Below are 21439 nucleotides of genomic sequence, written 5' to 3'. Positions count from 1 at the left end.
CATTGGCATCGGTGAGCCACTGTCAATATGTGACATATTGAAGTCGCGTTTGAATTTGCGCTTGTTTTTTTGCTTTCACTTTGCAATCCTGCGAACTGTGTATAGAGAGCGACAGCACTGATCTGTGAGTGATGATAATTTGTGCACCAATTCCTCTGACATCGTCTTATTAATCGTTAGCTTACTATGCAAACATGACAAGTGAAATCTCCCGCAGCTTAAACATGTGAGAGGTTGATCGCGCAGAGAATCGCTGAGCTTATGTGAGTGCGTGTGTAAAAGCATTTCAGTTCTGCTGAGCCAAATAAGACAGGTCAGGGTGAAGAAGTGACAGCCAAAGAAAAGCTTACCACAAAACGGAGAAGTTATGACAAATCAGACTATAAGGCAACAAGAAAGTGCAGCTTTATGGTTTCATGGACAAAAGAATTTCTGTGGCTGCAATATGACGAGCTAAATAACCAGGGCTGCACATAAGTGGTCCGCAGGTGCGCATTCGCTGTCAAAATAAAAAACACGCACAAGGGTTAGGGTTAAATTTAAAAACTGTACTTTTGAGTTAAAATATATATTTATAATTTTAATAAATGACAAATTAAAAAGGCATGAACATTTTTTTTGTATCGAAAAAATATCGAACCGTGACACCAAAGTATCGAACCGAACCCAACCGTGAATTTTGTGTATCGTTGCACCCCAATATATATATTAGAGATGGACCGATCCCTATCGGTATCGGTCCGATACTGACCTAAATTACTGGATCGGATATCGGAGAAAAATAAAAAATGTAATCCGATCCATTAAATATCACGAAAGCACCTCACAAAACTTGCAACACGCCGTAACTCACCTCAGAACGTTAGCACGTCGGAGCAGTATGCATCACGTGATAGAGCGGCTGTGGCGTGGTCTGGATAGCATGTGGAGCTTCGCTAGCAACCCGGCATTTCATCTCCGACAAAGTTATCCCGAGAGAAGTAAAGCAAGTGTGTAAGTCCATCTCTGAATGTTTGTAAAGCATTCCTGCGTTAAGCTTAACAAACGATATATGGAGCGACTGCCTCCTCTTGCTGCTACTTCAATCATGAAACTGCTTAATGATCAGCTGATCGGCTTTTCTGTCACGAGTCCGTCTTTGTTTTTGGCCCACTTTGCACCAGAAAGAGCAAACCAGCGGCTGAACAACAGCAGCACGTTTAAGCTTGATCAGCTGTTGTTAGAATTTATTTATTATTACTTTCTACTCGAGGATCTTTTTCTACGTAGCTGACTCTGGTAACTGTGCAGGGGCGGATCTAGCAAAGTTTAGCCAGGGGGGCCGATAGGGCATTAACAGGGAAAAGGGGGCACAAAGACATACTTTTCTTTCTTATTCTCATTTAAAATGTCGAGCTTTTAATAAATAATTATCTGACACCCAAAGTTTTAATTTGATGTAAAATGAATAGAAGTCCATTACTGTATATAGTAACTATTAAGTCTAATATATAGTATACCCTAGTAAGGTATAGTACTTTTTCCTTTGGGAAGGTACCATCTGTGCAGTCTGCAGTTCTGTAGAAGAAAGATGTTGAATCTATTTAATATTTCTTGAAAAATAATTGATTTCTGTGCATTTTTTTTTTCACACTGCATCAAATTAAGGTTGATTACGTCGATTAAGCATCATGAGGTGGAGCGTGAGGGGTGGTTCCCTATTTTTTATTTATTTATTTTTGTTGTTGCTGGGAGTTGGAACCCTATTAGTTAGGTTGCTTAATATTTATGCTAAGTACTCTTTAAAATACCAGAATAGGGAGGATGGTGTAGGTTTAAGTTTATTAGATTGATCAGTATTGCTGAACTATGAAATATTTTTTTTGCATACAGGTATAACAGAATAGCTTTAGTGTTGTTGTTGTTTTAAACTTGAGTATGAACTTATACAAAATGCAGCAAGATATTTTAAAAAAACAGTTTTGTTGATTAAAAAACACTATATCGGATTCATATCGGTATCGGCAGATATCCAAATTTATGATATCGGTATCGGTATCGGACATAAAAAAGTGGTATCGTGCCATCTCTAATATATATATATATATATATATATATATATATGCAGGTTATATGCAGTGAAACAAATTATTTTAAAAAAACAACCAACAGAATAATTTACGTTTCTGTTTCAGACAAACACCATCTGACTTCACAAATAACCCCCAAGAAGCTGTACTAGTCATGTGCTTATTGAACAGATAATTAATGTAATATTATGGGATCTCTTAAATTATTGTGGGGTCTCTGCTTTACAATATTAACAATATAAACTTGAGATGACTGCTAGCACTATATAAATAAAACTGAGTTGAACTGAACATAAAAGAGTAACAACTTTACAGGCCGGGTTGGAAAAAGGAAGAATTTATTGAAATCTTTAGCTTCAGCAACCGTTTCTTGTTGTTCCTCATAGGACTGCTGATAAATTCTGGCATATCCAAAAGGTGCACATTTGTTTTCCTGCAAGAGGTCGCTTATCTTGTTAACAGTATTGCATCTTCACTGCATTAGACTCTTGATACTAAATCAGACGTACTTGACTCTCCGGTGTAACTTTCAATAGGTTATCTGTACCTTAAAGCAGATACCTCATAAGCTGGAGAGGAAATGGTGCATCAATAATTTAGACAATCTTGATTTAGCTTTGAAAAATTTGAATTTCTTCCATGTATCCATTCTGTTCCACTTATCCTTATTAGGGTGGGCTGGTGAAAAGTGGGGTACATCGTAGGCAGATTGCCAATCTGATGCAAGGACAGACAGTTATGCCAGTTCCACAGGGTTCAGTACTAGGACCAGTTCTATTTACATTATGCATCCTCCTCCTAGGGGGTATTGAGACTACATAAGATACGTTTATTGTCATTGTAACACACAGCAAAACTGGAGGCACTGTGAACTTGGTGTATACAGACAAATGTAAGCAGTCATCCCATTTGACAGCCATTTAATTTATAAGCATCTCAGGTATGACTGTAATGAAAACAGACCTACAGGGAGTGCAGAATTATTAGGCAAGTTGTATTTTTGAGGAATAATGTTATTATTGAACAACAACCATGTTCTCAATGAACCCAAAAAACTCATTAATATCAAAGCTGAATGTTTTTGGAAGTAGTTTTTAGTTTGTTTTTAGTTTTAGCTATTTTAGGGGGACATCTGTGTGTGCAGGTGACTATTACTGTGCATAATTATTAAGCAACTCAACAAAAAACAAATATATACCCATTTCAATTATTTATTTTTACCAGTGAAACCAATATAACATCTCCACATTCACAAATATACATTTCTGACATTCAAAAACAAAACAAAAACAAATCAGCGACCAATATAGCCACCTTTCTTTGCAAGGACACTCAAAAGCCTGCCATCCATGGATTCTGTCAGTGTTTTGATCTGTTCACCATCAACATTGCGTGCAGCAGCAACCACAGCCTCCCAGACACTGTTCAGAGAGGTGTACTGTTTTCCCTCCTTGTAAATCTCACATTTGATGATGGACCACAGGTTCTCAATGGGGTTCAGATCAGGTGAACAAGGAGGCCATGTCATTAGTTTTTCTTCTTTTATACCCTTTCTTGCCAGCCACGCTGTGGAGTACTTGGACATGTGTGATGGAGCATTGTCCTGCATGAAAATCATGTTTTTCTTGAAGGATGCAGACTTCTTCCTGTACCACTGCTTGAAGAAGGTGTCTTCCAGAAACTGGCAGTAGGACTGGGAGTTGAGCTTGACTCCATCCTCAACCCGAAAAGGCCCCACAAGCTCATCTTTGATGATACCAGCCCAAACCAGTACTCCACCTCCACCTTGCTGGCGTCTGAGTCGGACTGGAGCTCTCTGCCCTTTACCAATCCAGCCACGGGCCCATCCATCTGGCCCATCAAGACTCACTCTCATTTCATCAGTCCATAAAACCTTAGAAAAACCAGTCTTGAGATGTTTCTTGGCCCAGTCTTGACGTTTCAGCTTGTGTGTCTTGTTCAGTGGTGGTCGTCTTTCAGCCTTTCTTACCTTGGCCATGTCTCTGAGTATTGCACACCTTGTGCTTTTGGGCACTCCAGTGATGTTGCAGCTCTGAAATATGGCCAAACTGGTGGCAAGTGGCATCTTGGCAGCTGCACGCTTGACTTTTCTCAGTTCATGGGCAGTTATTTTGCGCCTTGGTTTTTCCACACGCTTCTTGCGACCCTGTTGACTATTTTGAATGAAACGCTTGATTGTTCGATGATCACGCTTCAGAAGCTTTGCAATTTTGAGACTGCTGCATCCCTCTGCAAGATATCTCACTATTTTTGACTTTTCTGAGCCTGTCAAGTCCTTCTTTTGACCCATTTTGCCAAAGGAAAGGACGTTGCCTAATAATTATGCACACCTGATATAGGGTGTTGATGTCATTAGACCACACCCCTTCTCATTACAGAGATGCACATCACCTAATATGCTTAATTGGTAGTAGGCTTTCGAGCCTATACAGCTTGGAGTAAGACAACATGCATGAAGAGGATGATGTGGACAAAATACTCATTTGCCTAATAATTCTGCACTCCCTGTATAGTCTATGAAAAGCATTCTGACTGAGGGTCCTCAGAGCTCTAGGTGGCTTAGCAGTGGAAATGGCACTATCCATTGATCAGTTTGGTCTGTATGCAAATTCATGGGGATCAAAGTCAGGAGGAAGTCAGGCTCTGATATGTTGTTCAGACATAGCTTACATTTTTATTGCTATGCAATGACCAGTGATGACCAATTAGTTAAACTGCAGGAATGCCCTGAAGACATATGTCTGAGATACTTACACTGAATAGCATTAGGTTGTCCTCAACTAACACTGTGAGGAATCTTGGAGTACTTTTTGACAAGGATATGACCTGTGATGTGAATATTGATCAAATATGTAGGAGAGCTTCCTTCCATTTGTGCACCATCTCTAAAATGAGAAAAATCTCAGAGTCTCAGAGTGACGTTGAAAAAGTAGTTCAAGCATTTATTACTTCCAGGCTGGACTATTACAATTCATTATCAAAAAAATTCCCTGAAAAGCCTTCAGCTAATCCAAAATGCTGCAGCAAGAGTCCTGACAGGGACTAGAAAGAGAGCATATTTCTCCTGTTTTGGCTTCCTGTTAAATCCAGAATTCAAAATCCTGCTCCTCACATACAAGGTCTTAAATAATCAGGCCCCATCTTATCTTAATGACCTTGTAGTACCATATCACCCTATCAGAGCACTTCGCTCTCACACTGCAGGCCTACTTGTTGTTCCTAGAGTATTTAAAAGTAGAATGGGAGGCAGAGCCTTCAGTTTTCAGGCCCCTCTTCTGTGGAACCAGCTTCCAGTTTGGATTCAGGAGACAGACACTATCTCTACTTTCAAGATTAGGCTTCAAACTTTTCTTTTTAATAAATGCTAATGGCTCATGTGACCCTGAACCCTTCCTTAGTTATGCTACAATAGGCCTAGTCTGCTGGGGGCAGTTCCTTCCTCACTCACCTGTTTTCACTCTCTATACATTACTTTTTTTTAATCATTTCTGGCTCTTCTACAGAGTCTGCGTCCTTTCTTCCTCCCCTTGTGGCAAATAGCTGCTCCTCCATGAGCCAGAGGCTTCTTCCTGTTAAAAGGATGCATACAATTACAAATAAAACTGAATTATATATACACCCTAACTCTAAGTTGCATCCATTGGAGTGTGAATGTGTGTGAATGTTAGATACAAACGTCTTGATGAATGCTCAATCAACCAGGTAAGGAAATCCCAAAAAGAGGACTGAAGACATCACCTGGATGAGTGACGAAATGGCCTATAATTAACTAAGACTGCTGGGTCTAGAGATGGGCATGTTTGCTGCGCCATGATACATAACAGTGGTGAGTATATATGCGTTTACTCTCATGTGGTAGATACAGATATATTGGCCACATGCAGGTGTTATTTTCCATCCTCTGTGTGTATTAACTGGTCTGAGGAGATGGGGAGCTGGAAATCAATCCAGTCTCTTTGGGTTGTCACTGCAGCGTATCTTTTTCCTCCTGACAGATGATCAACGTGCTCTCCTCCTTTTTTGTGGTCCCGATCAGATTCAGAAGCTTCCTGTGGCTTCAGCACCTGGATGGTGATGTGATCCAGTTTACATCATCACTCAGATAAACAGGTCAAAGAGATTTTGTCCTCTTTAGAAGGGAAAGGCTTCACTTTGTCAGTCCAGACTGTTATAGTCACAATCCAGAGAAACAAGGAGCTAACCTTTTTTGAAGCCTTATAAATCACTAAATTATGTGTTGTTCCCTCTGTTTTTCAAACACATATTTATTGTGGATTCACCACAGTACTCTAAGATAACCTCTTTATCTTGCACAAAACTGTTGAGTATTTTCATGCAACACTTGAAGAACACAACATTGGTATACATGTAATTAGTTTGTTTTGAATGAAGTTTCACAATGTGAAAAACTATTTATCAAAACACATCATATACAGATCCAACAAAGTTATTACAAATAATGACATTAGAGGTCATTTTTAAATCTGCAGTTTTTCAAGTGTCACTGAGCAGTCCCTACCTTTAAATCTAACCTCTCTTCTACCATTTATCTCCACATCTAAACATCTCTACCCCTGTTTTCTCTCCGTGGGAACTATAACAGCTGGACCTTTACCCAACAATGACACACTGCATACGATCACTTTGTGTGTTTGCTGACATTTCTTCAGCTATTAAAAATCTAACATTTGAAATTACCTACCACCAGTGTTGGGTAAGTTACTTTAAAAAAGTAATTAATTACTAATTACTAATTACTAAGTCAATATTGTATTTAAAATACTTATCTAATTACTGTGTCAGAAAAGTAACTTAATTACTAAATAATAATGGATTGGATTTATATAGCGCTTTTCAAGGCACCCAAAGCGCTTTACAATGCCACTATTCAGTCACTCTCACATTCACACACTGGTGGAGGCAGCTACAGTTGTAGCCAAAGCTGCCCTGGGGCAGACTGACAGAAGCGAGGCTGCCATATCGCGCCATCGGCCCCTCTGGCCAACACCAAATAAGTAATTTAACTAAATACTTCTTAAAATCCCTATAAACCTTGAGTGGCAAACAATAGAAATTAAACTCTTTAAATAACAAATTTTTTTTTAAAGACGGAGACTCTACAGTACGCAGCGGCAGCATCTCTTCCACAATGTAGCCTGCAATCATTTTTTAAGCTCACCTTCAGACGCTTTCTGTGCTGCTGAAGTAAAATCAGGTTTTGCTGCTTAGCAGGAGTTGCTGCGGTGTTATCCATGGATGATGAACAAGAATCACTCAGAAATGTTCGTCTATGCTCTGTGTCAGGCGCTTCAGTAGATTACTTGTGCTATTAACAGCAGCCGATAGTTTTTTCTCCCCAGGACATAGCTTACATATTACTGTAATGTTCTTGTCTGCTTGTTTCAGAAAAGTGAAGAGACGGGAATATGTCCATTTCAAAATGACGCGCAGCTGCACTACAGCGATGTTAAAGCGGCAGAGTTTACTTCTACGTTTAGAAGACAAATTATGGAAATTAAATAATGATATTCAGCGAGTTTAATTATTTTACAATGTAACGCAAGTACATTGTAAGTAACTGTAATTAAAATACCTAAAAATGAACAGTAATTAGTTACTCTACTTTTTCAGTGGAAAAGTAATTTAACCCTCTGATGCATAGTGGTCACTGGAGTGGACAGCTACTAAAACGTACATATCTCTTTAATGCATTGGTTTCTATGGTGGAACTGCATATTAGCCTCTAGAGTGCTCTCTGCTGCCATGCTCCATTGAGGTCAATTCAGTGTTCAGTTAGTGCAACTGCAAGTAAATTTCCTCTGAATCAAAGATGGCAGACAAACTGTCACCCCTGCCGACCACTGCTGGCATATCCTGTCAATCCTTCTATGCTAAAAGAGCCCAACAGGTAAAAAAAATATGATGATATGCAGTAACATCTAGGGAAGGATATTATCTGTTTGGAATAAGAAATTGTTATGTCTAATATGTAGAAAACTACGATTAACCATGTGTCCACTGTAGTGGACATCATGCATTACCCACTATATTTTTTTAACATAAGTCATAAATTGTCTCACTGTTTTTTGGGACTGTTTTGGTTATAAGTAAGCATATAATTGTTACATTTATAAGCTACTCATTTAAAATGTATATTTCTGTGCAGATCAGCTGTAGTTTGAGTTACTATAATAATTATTTTATCATATTTTGTAGACTTCAAATGCAGCAAAGAATAAGGCAGCGTACAGAATAGTCCAGGAAATTCCATCCAGCTCCAGTGATGATGATTTCATTGATGAGTGCAGTGATGATGAGTTCAGTGATAAGTCCAGTGATGATGAGAGTGGCTGCCAGAGCAGAACAGAGACATAGGAACTACGGACAGCCTAGGTGTGATGAACACAGAAGTGTTTGGAGATGCAGAGACTAAGATGTCAGTTTGTGTTTTCTTCCAGCATGCTACTAAGGGCTTGGTAATACTGTCCTGCATCGTTATAGAACTGTGTAGACTCAAAAATGTTGCTCTTGTTGGAGATAGTTTGCCATATTCAGGTGTAGGATTCACAGCTAGGACTGTTGATTGGTTTTGTTATTTACGTCTAAACATTGGGGCCTTATGAGTTGAAAGTTCCAAAAAAATTGCTGAGATGTTTTTCAAAGGATACAAGCAAACAAGTGTTTGTATATTTACAATAGAACACAAGGTAATAAATTTTTATAGTAAATTCACAGTATTTCATGCTAAGTGCTCAGGCGCATGTAGTCCACTGGAGTGGACAAGTTTATAACTTTATAAAAAAACATATTTTTGGGGAAAAAAGAGTTGAACATTTTTTTTCATGTCCTGAGAAGAATAAAAGCACTTAAGAAAAAAATCTTGACCAAGGCTTTCATAATTCATGCATCAGAGGGTTAATTACCGTAACGCGTTACTTAGTAACGCATTACACCCAACACTGCCTGCCACTTAAAACTTTACTCCTTTTTTGCTCACCGCTCTTCTCTAACAGTAGTTAGATGCTGAAGTACATGACTTACAGACTTCTGCACACATTTCAGCCACTTTAACTCCTGAGTGTAGACACTATAAATGATGCTGTTAAACTTAATGTAAGTAGAAAGAGCAGATGTTTGTGTTAAACTGTAAGGAGTAAAGGTAAAAAGTTACAGATACCTGAAACTTCTACTTGACTAACACTCTTTTAAATTCTATTCAGGGGTCAAACTGCAGCAGGGCCTAACAGTAATGAACTCTAACTCCAGACATACATTTTTAGGTCTCATACATCTAATGAAATCTTTTTTCTTCCAGGTACTGAAAACATGCAGGATGTTCATTTAATGTAATGTGGACACTTAACCAACAACATTGCTTCCCAGAACAGTGACAGTGTTAAAATCAGCTAACATGACCATGGGGCGTGATGCTAAATAAAATGTAATGAAATGGCTGTTCAGTTGTAAGCTAGAAACCAGACCTTATCTACTAATATTACGCTGAACCTCACTAATGCTCTTGTGGCTGAAAGAGAGCAAGTCCTTGCAGTCAGATTCCAATTATGCTCTTCCAGGAGAGGAGGGGACTTTCGGTATGTTGCATCATCAGTAACATGTTTTAGAAACAGAGCTTTTAAAATATGTCTTGGTAAATATTTTTAAATGGTTTGGTCTTGAGCTAGTCAGACTGAAGCTTTCTAGAAAACTAGAAAATTGTTCAAGCAATCGGTATAAAATTGTAGTCTGAGCTTAATTTATGTTTAAAGCTGGTCAGAGAAACAAACAATCTCGACTCTCCTCTGAGAATCCTACATGTTTGTGCTGTAGCCATATTGACAGGACTACATTTGTGTCTGCCATAAAGAGACAGGGAGAGATGAGAGACCTCTGTAATCCGACAGTATTAAAACAACCTGCAGGGAAGAAGGCCATGATTAAATTTATTAGTCTGAGACAGACCCTACATTTTGTGAGTAACCCAATTTTAGCTGTGTCTGCTGGGGCCAGTGAAAACACTGCTCCCTGCGCTGCTTCCAGCCAGCCAGCCACCATAAATCATCTCTGCTGTTTCATCTGGCGACTGAGAGCAGGGAAAAATATCATCAAACCTGACCTCCATGTCCTACATTTTATGTTTTATGTTTTCCATCAGAGGGAAACTCACTCTCTGTCTTTGTTTTCCTACACAGGGTAGCACCCTGCAATGATGAAAAACCGGGAATAATGAACACAGACCTAAACAAGAGCATCGTGTTAAATTGTCTTAGTGTTAGTGTCTTAATGTATGTCTCAATGGAACCTAAGATGCCACAGTGCTACTGCAGATAAAGGAACTTTTAATATTACAAAAAAGAATTCCTCAAATAGATTGAAAACAAAAAAGAGGGTGAAAACCAGAGCAAAAACAAACAAAAGATGAAGATCTGATCCAAATGGGCTTCAGAGTCGTGCTCTCCTCAAAAATAATATCAGCAAACTTAACTAAAGAGACCAAAATTCAAAAACAGGACTGCTGGTAGCCTACGACTCAAATTCTGATTAATATTCTGACCCCTTGAGGGAGAGAATGGATGAGAGACCCTACTCCACCTTATTTAAAAAATTTTATTAAGCGTGCTGCTGAGCCTATGAGTGAAGCAGGAAAAGAGAAATCACATAAGAATGATAGAATAAAACAATCAATGTGCATTTGCATCCATTTGCACTAACCAGAGTGATGATTTAGCAAAGACCTTGAGCTTTTCCACTATTTTTAATGCAATTATTTACCTCTGTGAAATGGGTTAAGTGGCAAATTTGGCTCTGAAAATGTTACATTCAATTTAAAAGGGATTACTACTCTGAACAAAAGCTCCACAGTCTAATCTATCCGTCTAATTCATCCAAAGTGATTTTCTGAAATTGTTCAGAACAGAAAGTTTTCATTAATATTATTTCTAATCACACTGAACTGTATTTTTCATTGTTGAATAAACAGTGTGTAACAATAAAAATGATGGTCTTGCCAAACATCAATTATTTATTTTCAGTGATCCCGAGTAAACTGTCACCAGACTGGTTCAGATCTCTGGAATCATCTATTTCTAAATTCCTTTGGAAGGATAAACCCTCGCGTATAAGCTTAAAAACACTACAAAAGACCAAGGATAAAGGAGGACTAGAGCTGCCTAACTTTCAGCACTACTTCTTAGCCAACAGGCTTCAGTTTATCTCAGGATGGCTAAAACATACCCTCTTAGATGAACCTTGGCTAGATGTAGAACAAGCACTCTGCAATAATCTAGAGATCTCAGACCTACCATTTATCAGCTCAAACATCCAACGACATGAATGCTTTAAAAGCATCAACATCAGCACTTCTCTGACAGCATGGTGGGAGTTTCTAAAAATGACTTCATTAATCCCATGCAAACGTACACCTATCTGGAACAACCTTGACATATTACAAAACACTAATATGATAAACTTCCCAGACTGGAGTGGTAAAGGAATTAAATACTTGGAACATACAGTGGGGCAAAAAAGTATTTAGTCAGCCACCGATTGTGCAAGTTCCCCCACTTAAAATGATGACAGAGGTCAGTAATTTGCACCAGAGGTACACTTCAACTGTGAGAGACAGAATGTGAAAAAAAATCCATGAATCCACATGGTAGGATTTGTAAAGAATTTATTCGTGTGATCGTGGCTCAAGAGTTGGCAGTTCGTCTTGTGATCAGAAGATTGCTGGTTCGAGCCCTGGCACCAACAGTCTCGGTCGCCTACTGCCTACTGGTGGTGGTCAGAGGGCCCGGTGGCGCCAGTGTCCAGCAGCCTCGCCTCTGTCAGTGCGCCCCAGGGTGGCTGTGGCTACAATGTAGCTGCCATCACCAGTGTGTGAATGTGTGTGTGGATGGGTGGATGACTGGATATGTAAAGTGCTTTGGGGTCCTTAGGGACTAAGTAAAGCGCTATACAAATACAGGCCATTTACCATACTTAATATGATGTACAATTTTGATTACATCCAGTTTACAGTATTAAGTAGATGGAACAAAATTTTGGATTAACTGACCATCTATATTTCAGTTACATTGACCAAGCATGTCAGTGTTATTTACTCAATTTTTTCATGTTTGTTTAACAACTACAATTATTCATTTCAACTTAATATGTTTAAGCTTTAGTTATTTAATTGATCAAGTATATTGAACAGATTTGGCTGGTTTCCAATCTACTCAATATTTTTAAGTGTAAAAGTGTTCCCTCAAAAATTTTAATTAAATGTCACTTTTAGTTTTTAGAGTGTGTCCTCATGAACATAAACTAAAAATAATCTTCATTCTAACCAATATAGAGACTGTCTGATAGATCACATTATTCTTGATACAGCCTCTCCCACCACATTAGGTCAATCCCTCTGGGCTTCTTTGATTGGCTGCTCCCATGTTTTAAACAGCACGCAGCAACACCACATATGAGCAGGCGGAGTGAGGTATGGGGTCTTCTCAGACCTGTTCTCTGTTTGCCGTCTGGAGCAGGGGATCGGGAGGAGGAGTTGGCCGTCTGGTCGGGGTCTGGGATGCAGTTGTAGAAGTATAGTCTTAAACTTAGTTACAGCAGTTTCAGAAAGTCATCTCCTGTAATGACATGCATTCCCCACTGCCGTGTGGGGATAATTGTAAGTTTTAATGATTAAAATTGATCAGACAGAATAGAGTTTTCAGGAAACACTGTTAAATGTTCAGTTTCTATGCCATACAGGGAGTGCAGAATTATTAGGCAAATGAGTATTTTGTCCACATCATCCTCTTCATGTGTGTGAATGTGTGCGTGAATGGGTGGATGACTGGATATGTAAAGCGCTTTGGGGTCCTTAGGGACTAGTAAAGCGCTATATAAATACAGGCCATTTACCTTTTTTTTTTTTCATGCATGTTGTCTTACTCCAAGCTGTATAGGCTCGAAAGCCTACTACCAATTAAGCATATTAGGTGATGTGCATCTCTGTAATGAGAAGGGGTGTGGTCTAATGACATCAACACCCTATATCAGGTGTGCATAATTATTAGGCAACGTCCTTTCCTTTGGCAAAATGGGTCAAAAGAAGGACTTGACAGGCTCAGAAAAGTCAAAAATAGTGAGATATCTTGCAGAGGGATGCAGCAGTCTCAAAATTGCAAAGCTTCTGAAGCGTGATCATCGAACAATCAAGCGTTTCATTCAAAATAGTCAACAGGGTCGCAAGAAGCGTGTGGAAAAACCAAGTCACAAAATAACTGCCCATGAACTGAGAAAAGTCAAGCGTGCAGCTGCCAAGATGCCACTTGCCACCAGTTTGGCCATATTTCAGAGCTGCAACATCACTGGAGTGCCCAAAAGCACAAGGTGTGCAATACTCAGAGACATGGCCAAGGTAAGAAAGGCTGAAAGACGACCACCACTGAACAAGACACACAAGCTGAAACGTCAAGACTGGGCCAAGAAATATCTCAAGACTGGTTTTTCTAAGGTTTTATGGACTGATGAAATGAGAGTGAGTCTTGATGGGCCAGATGGATGGGCCCGTGGCTGGATTGGTAAAGGGCAGAGAGCTCCAGTCCCACTCAGACGCCAGCAAGGTGGAGGTGGAGTACTGGTTTGGGCTGGTATCATCAAAGATGAGCTTGTGGGGCCTTTTCGGGTTGAGGATGGAGTCGAGCTCAACTCCCAGTCCTACTGCCAGTTTCTGGAAGACACCTTCTTCAAGCAGTGGTACAGGAAGAAGTCTGCATCCTTCAAGAAAAACATGATTTCCATGCAGGACAATGCTCCATCACACACGTCCAAGTACTCCACAGCGTGGCTGGCAAGAAAGGGTATAAAAGAAGAAAAACTAATGACATGGCCTCCTTGTTCACCTGATCTGAACCCCATTGAGAACCTGTGGTCCATCATCAAATGTGAGATTTACAAGGAGGGAAAACAGTACACCTCTCTGAACAGTGTCTGGGAGGCTGTGGTTGCTGCTGCACGCAATGTTGATGGTGAACAGATCAAAACACTGACAGAATCCATGGATGGCAGGCTTTTGAGTGTCCTTGCAAAGAAAGGTGGCTATATTGGTCGCTGATTTGTTTTTGTTTTGTTTTTGAATGTCAGAAATGTATATTTGTGAATGTGGAGATGTTATATTGGTTTCACTGGTAAAAATAAATAATTGAAATGGGTATATATTTGTTTTTTGTTGAGTTGCCTAATAATTATGCACAGTAATAGTCACCTGCACACACAGATATCCCCCTAAAATAGCTCAAACTAAAAACAAACTAAAAACTACTTCCAAAAACATTCAGCTTTGATATTAATGAGTTTTTTGGGTTCATTGAGAACATGGTTGTTGTTCAATAATAACATTATTCCTCAAAAATACAACATGCCTAATAATTCTGCACTCCCTGTACACTCCGCTGTTCTTCAGCTTCCCTTCTGTCGGTTCCACCTGCTCGCCTGACTACCATTGGACTCAGAGCCTTTAGTTGTTCTGCCGCGAGACTTTGGATGCACTTCCACTTGTTCTCTGGTCCACACACTGTCTCACCACTTTTAAATCACGTCTCAAAACTCATCTATTTAGAATTGCATACATCTGATCTGTCTTAGTCCATTTTTACCTGCTCAGTTTTTATACTTGCCTTTATACTTTTATGACTGTCTAAATTTTATTTCACCATGTTTATTAAATATACATATATTTTTTAAATGTTTTTTATGCTATTGTTCACGTGTAATTGTAAAGTGACCTTGAGGGTCTGAAAGTCGTCTATAAATAAAATGTATTATTATTATGATTATTACCTTACTTTTCACAATATAACAGGAAACATAATGAGACGCAGACATGACAACATGAGCTTGACAACACAGGACACCCAGACATTAAACATATGACAGATTAAGACACACAGACTTAACATGACGAACCGACGAGGAACACGCACACTATAAATATATACAGAGGGAAAAGAAGACTGGAGGTGAGACATGGACATAACTAAGCACAAACACAACACGATGGCTGGGGGAAAGACAGGTGGAATGGGTCACAAGGGGAAAACATGTAAAAGAGGAGGAGACGGGAGACAAAGACATCACTGAAACACATGAAGGTCGAGGGAGACTCAAACACAGGGGGAATCTAATAAACAATGAACTATAAGGGCAACCTAGGCAAAATAGAAATGAGTTTAAGATAACTAAATGAACTTAAACATAAACCATAAACATCAAACTATAAGAAAACACTGGGTCAAACGACCCGGGATGGTGACACCTTCATCAGGTTGCAAGTCCAAGAAGTACATACGGCTATTTTGAAATTTGCCACTGACGTTTTTTTGCCCACCTGTCTTCCCTCATGTCTTCCAGTTTAGATTTTTGGATTTTGGATTGACTTTCTGCTAGCCTCAATAAAGTTTTTTATTTTTATTTATTTACTTTTTCACCACCTGAAGCTCTGGTGATAACAATGAGCTGGTTAAACTTTTCACTAGCCATCCAGTCACAAAGTACTCTGGTTTCCTCCGACCGTCTAAAAACACATCAGATTAGCTTAATTGGTGATTCTAAATTGACATTAGGTGTGACTATGAATGTTAATGGTTTTATATCTCTGTGTGTTACACCTGCGGGGTGCACACGGCCTCTTGTCCTGTGACAGGTGGAATAGGCCAGACTAATCTTAATGCTGTTGGGCATGACACATTCCTCTGCCATAATGAAGCATTGTGGCAGAGGATTCACATTCATTAATGCCAGGAGTCATTTTTAGAAAATTTGAGAAGCATGCTATGGCAGAGGATTCAGCTGCATGAATCCCATGATCCTTTTTGCCATCACACTAAGTCACTCAATTACATGGACAGCAAGTGATGTAGAAAATTCTTGAAATCAGCAGCTGATGAGAAAAGAACAACCTGAATGTGAGCTGAGGACAATGTTCTCCAAAGTAAAAGTTGTTAAGGCGGATTTCTGCAGGCCATTTCTGCCTTCGTGGTTCCTTGCCACCTAACTGCACATATATTGACTTTGAAGCATTCTTATCCATCTATTGAGGCTCCAGTAACCCAGGGAGGGAAATGCAATCAAGTGGCTTTACTGCTGAGTTATTTACCTGCATTTTAATTCATGTTTGAGGAACACAGCAGAGGTTCTTGCTGCACCTGGTTACTCTCACACACACACACACACACACACACACACACACACACACACACACACCTCTACTTGCTCCTATTTGGTGCACTACCGTGTCACTGTGAGGATCGATATGCCTCGGTAATGGCTGCCTGGAGAGTGGTGCGCTTGAATGACAGTTCTGGGACCGTGGCTGAGTGATGGAGCACTATTGCCAGCTTAATTAACTTTTAGTCAAGTCTCCAACAACGTTCAGCACCTCACCACCCTCTGCCGCCTCACCTCTGCAATACTCCTCTCCACCTCCACCATCCCATAAGCATAAACAATGTGCCAATTAAAAGGCTGCCTGCACATCCACACCTCTTTGTTTGACACACAGCTCTCTAAATAAGCATTCATCTTGGTATCTATCAGACTTGTTTATTGGATCATACTTTATTGCTCAAACAGTTTTGCTAATGAAGAAAGGTTTTTCCCTTAAATGAATTTTATATGGCAGCCTTTACTTACTGTGGAGCTTTGTATGGAGACATTTACTGCATTTCAGTAACTGCACATTACTACTAAAGAATTCAATTTTCCCCCTGTCAATCCACATTTAACTCAAAACCTAATTTGCTTGCCTTGTTGTAAGGAGGATCAATAGGTTGAATAGTGAAAGTGGTGCTGTTGGGTGAGAGGGGAATTTCAAGAAAGCGTTACTGAACGGTTTACGTCTGCATGCACATGTCAGGGAAGGGCACACACGCTCCACAAACACACCTCTACAATGTGTATATTTTTTCCCTGATGGAGCACAACAGCAACCCACAAAAGTACGAGAATTCAGCTTAGCTAGCAGAGACCAAACTGTTTGCAGATGCAAAGTCAGTGTTTCAAAAGTTCCAAGCGTTAGACTACCAGTATCGATTTATTCTAACTCAGTAAGCAGCATAGAGCTACAATACAACAGGAGTCAGTCTAAAGTTTTGCAGCATTTCACATTGTATTAGTGTGTTAGAAGAAAGTCAAGTCAAGTCAAGTCAAGTTTATTTATAGAGCACATTTAAAAACAACCAAGGCTGACCAAAGTGCTGTACAGTAAATACAGATAAAAATACAATAGAAGAAAGAAAGGTGTAATGCAAACCTTCAGCCTGAACAATAAATGACACAACTGATGGTGTAATCCTGAAACTGTGAAACATCTAAATGACAGTCGGAAGAACAACAATGCTGAGGTCAGGAGGAATTATGAGGCACAGTGATGTGCATTTGGTGTCATGATCTGGCTCTGTGGCAGGCAGGAAATAGGACCCAAACGCAAAACAGGACTGAACTCAAAATACAGCTTTATTGCTGACAAAAGATAACAGCGATACAAAATAACATGAAACTAAACTGGGAAGTACTAAGGAACGGACTTACGAGGAAACACACGGACGGGCACACAGTCATGAGGGAGAACGCGACACCGAACTGAGGGAGACGCAGACATAAATACACAGAGGGTTAACGAGGGAAGTGGGAACACACGGGGAACACAGCTGACACATACTGACGAGAGACTGTCAAAGTAAAACAGGAAGTACACGGAGGTTCAGACAGGAGGAGAGAGAGCACGGGGAGAACACAGACATAACGGGCTGGGGAAAACATGGAATAAAACACAAGGAGAGACGAGGGCTCACAGATACACAGGGGCACACAGGAGGTAACCAAATAAGGAACATCTTAACTAAACAACCTAGGAACCAAGGCATAAATAGGGAACAAAATACAAAACACACAAAAACTAAGAATACTGGGCCAACATGGCCCAGGACCATGACATTTGGTGTTCTAACAGCTAAATAAGTCATGCTCAAATAACAGTTGCCAGCACAAAAAAGTAGCAAGCGCTGAAAATGGCTGACACTGCCCTCACAACTATGCTCTGTGAACCTCAAATTTTGCCAGGATCAGCTTCCTAATTTTTCCTTATTTGGTTGATCAAGTGCTTAAACATGCTGCCTGAAAGACAAGGATCAAAAATTAAACATGAGTCAAATTATTTCATGTGTTGGGCACAGACTGCAATTTAATTCATTTCAGTTTCATTTAAATCAAGTCCCCTCAAGGCGCTTTCTATTGTAGGGTAAAGGCCCTAAAATTGTATATAGAAAACCCCAACAGTTAGACAACCACCTATCAGCAAACATAGGTGACAGTGGGAAGGAAAAACTCCCTTTTGACAGGAAGAACTGGCAGAACTAGACTCAGGTTGGAGCAAACATTTGCTATGTGACCGGTTGGGAAAAAAGGAGAGCTAAAGGAAAATGAGGAATGCTTCCATCTTCTATTTACAGCAGTAAAAACCCACTTTGTGTTTCTGTTTTGCAAGAAGAGTGTCCCGGTTACCAGTGTGCTTGTTTTAGGTTTGTGTTTATCTGAAACTAAATATACCAGGGGTTTTTTCCCTTTTGAAGCACATTTCACTGGCTGTAGGAGAGCTGAGTCATCATCCTGTGCCAGTGTTGTGTTAGATTATAATATTATTTTATGCCATGTTAAGATAAGATAAGATAAGATAGAACTTTATTAATCCCTCGGGCGGGTTCCTCTGGGAAATTCGACTTCCAAAAAAAAAAAAAAAAACCACAGCAACGACCGAAGTTACAGTTACAGAATTGTTATATATATATATATATATATATAGGGGATAAATAGAATAAATAGGAATAAAAATAAAAATACAAGTGAATTGCACATTTCAAGTATTGAGTCTATTGCACTGTTGACTATTTACAAAAAGTATTGCACAAGGTATTGTACAGTGAGGTGAAGAGGCACTACAGCTTAGTTGTTCCCCCCTCCTTTGTCCTCCTGTTTCCCCTCCCTCTCCCCTCCAGAGAGGAGTTAAACAGTCTGATGGCGTGTGGGACAAAGGAGTTTTTAAGTCTGTTAGTTCTTGTCTTGGGGAGAAGCAACCTGTCACTGAACAGACTCTTCTGGTTGTTAATGGCCGTGTGCAGAGGATGCCCAGCATTGTCCATAATGTCCATCAGTTTCTTTAATGTCCTTTTCTCTGCCACTGTCACCAGAGTGTCCAGCTTCATGCCGACCACAGAGCTAGCCCTCCTGATCAGTTTCTCCAGCCTGGATGAGTCCCTCTTTGCTGTGCTGCTCCCCCAGCACACCACAGCATAGAAAAGTACTCCAGCAACCACCGACTGGTAAAACATCCTCAGGAGCTTCCTGCAGATGTTAAAAGACCTCAGCCTCCTGAGGAAGTACAGTCGGCTTTGGGCTTTTTTATACAGGTGCTCTGTGTTGCATGACCAGTCCAGTTTATTGTCCACCCACAGCCCGAGGTACTTGTACTTGTTGACCACCTCCACCTCCTCCCCCTCTATCTGAACCGGCAGTGGACCTTCTCTGGACCTCCCGAAGTCCACAACCAGTTCCTTAGTCTTTGAGGTGTTGAGTTGCAGGTGGTTTGTGTGACTCCATGCGACAAAGTTCCTCACCAGACTTCTGTACTCCTCTTCCTCATCGTCCCAGATACACCCCATGATGGCTGTGTCGTCTGCAAACTTCTGAATGTGGCATAATTCAGAGTTGTAGCAGAAGTCAGAGGTGTACAGGGTGAAGAGAAGAGGGGACAGCACAGTTCCCTGTGGTGCTCCTGTGCTGCTGACCACAGTGTCAGACGTGATGTCCTTCAGCCTGACGTACTGTGGTCTGTCGGTGAGGTAGTCGGAGATCCAGGCCACCAGGCAGGGGTCCACCTCCATCCTGTTCAGTTTTTCCTGAAGCATACAGGGCCGGATGGTATTAAAGGCACTGGAAAAGTCAAGAAACAGTTATACCCCTAACTAAAGCTTGTGAATTATTATGTCGTTTTAGTTTGCATTATTCTCCTGAATTAGAAGAAGCTGATAACTATTGCATTTGTTAAACTGATTTGCATTATATTAGACTGCTGATTTATTGTGGATGAATGATATTGTTTTATGATGCATTATACTGCTGAGTTATAAGAAAATACTGTTTGCAGAAAGTCATCGCCTTATTTTTCTGATTAGAAGAGAACAGAGCATACTGGAGTTTTCTGCCCCAACTCAGCAGGAGCAGATAAACAGGGAGCCAAGGTCGTAGCTTAGGCGCTGTGTGAGAGAAAGCATGTGAATGTTTAGGCTTTTATGATAAGGTGGAGGCACCAGAGGCTATAAGAGTTTGAGCAATGCTCCACCATTTTGAGATCTGAGGCTGTCTGCATCAGTGTCCATCTCCCACGTGTGTGATCATTAAAATCATCGTTTGACTTGACCCGGCCGGACCAGTGTTGTTATTGTGGTTTTTTCTCTTGTCTCCATCCCCAATATTTTGAACCTTAACAGTTGCCAGTCCCACTAGATTACACAGAGACAGACTGTGCAAACAACGTGGTCACGTGTGATCAGCTTCAGGCCCGTGCTGAATAGTGGCTCCATAATAACTTATTTTCTGCAGTCTTTATCCGACTGGCTGACTGACAATGACTGAGTGATGCAGTAATAGCAACTATTGTGCTTTAACTTCACTGTAACTAAAATGCTACCTCTTTCAATTACTGCAAAATAATTAAAAAAATATTTTTTGTTAATCAAGAGTAAAAATGATCTAATGACATAATACAGAAAAAATACATAAAATTACAAATAAATACTTTTAACACTTTCACTGAAGGACTTTTAGCTTGGTTTCTTAGTACTTTTACTAAAGCAAATAGTTATTATTCTACTAAATAGTTTTTCTACTGCTGGTTAGTGTGGTGTCATCTGAGATTATACTGGTATACATTGTAAATTGAAAATGGTTTTATTGGAAGAGTGCCACGCCCTTTGTAAGCGTGTAGGCCAGGATGGAGTGGGCTGCTCTCACCCATTGACAGATACTAATTTCCTAGTCTGGCATCAACAGGGTCCACTCTTTGCTTTATGGACCATCCTGTTATCCTTCTACCTCAGTTTGACATCTTGCATTGATTTCACTCCTCACTCACTCCAGTGGTGTCCTCATGATTGTCCACAGGGTAATCTGAGGTGAATTTAACTGATGAGTGTCACCTGGTGGAAACAGGGCACTGACAGTAGCACAGTCACAGTCAGTTCCACACACCAAACTTGTACGTATGGATGGAAATGTTGGTTTCCAATTTTGCACAACCCCTTATTTCCCCTTGAAGAACA

Source organism: Rhamphochromis longiceps, linkage group LG23 (assembly GCF_057381845.1).
Source record: "Rhamphochromis longiceps isolate RC_006_pf linkage group LG23, R_longiceps_female_GT1.1, whole genome shotgun sequence".
NCBI classification, from domain to species: domain Eukaryota; kingdom Metazoa; phylum Chordata; class Actinopteri; order Cichliformes; family Cichlidae; genus Rhamphochromis; species Rhamphochromis longiceps.
This window is presented reverse-complemented; position numbering follows the sequence as displayed.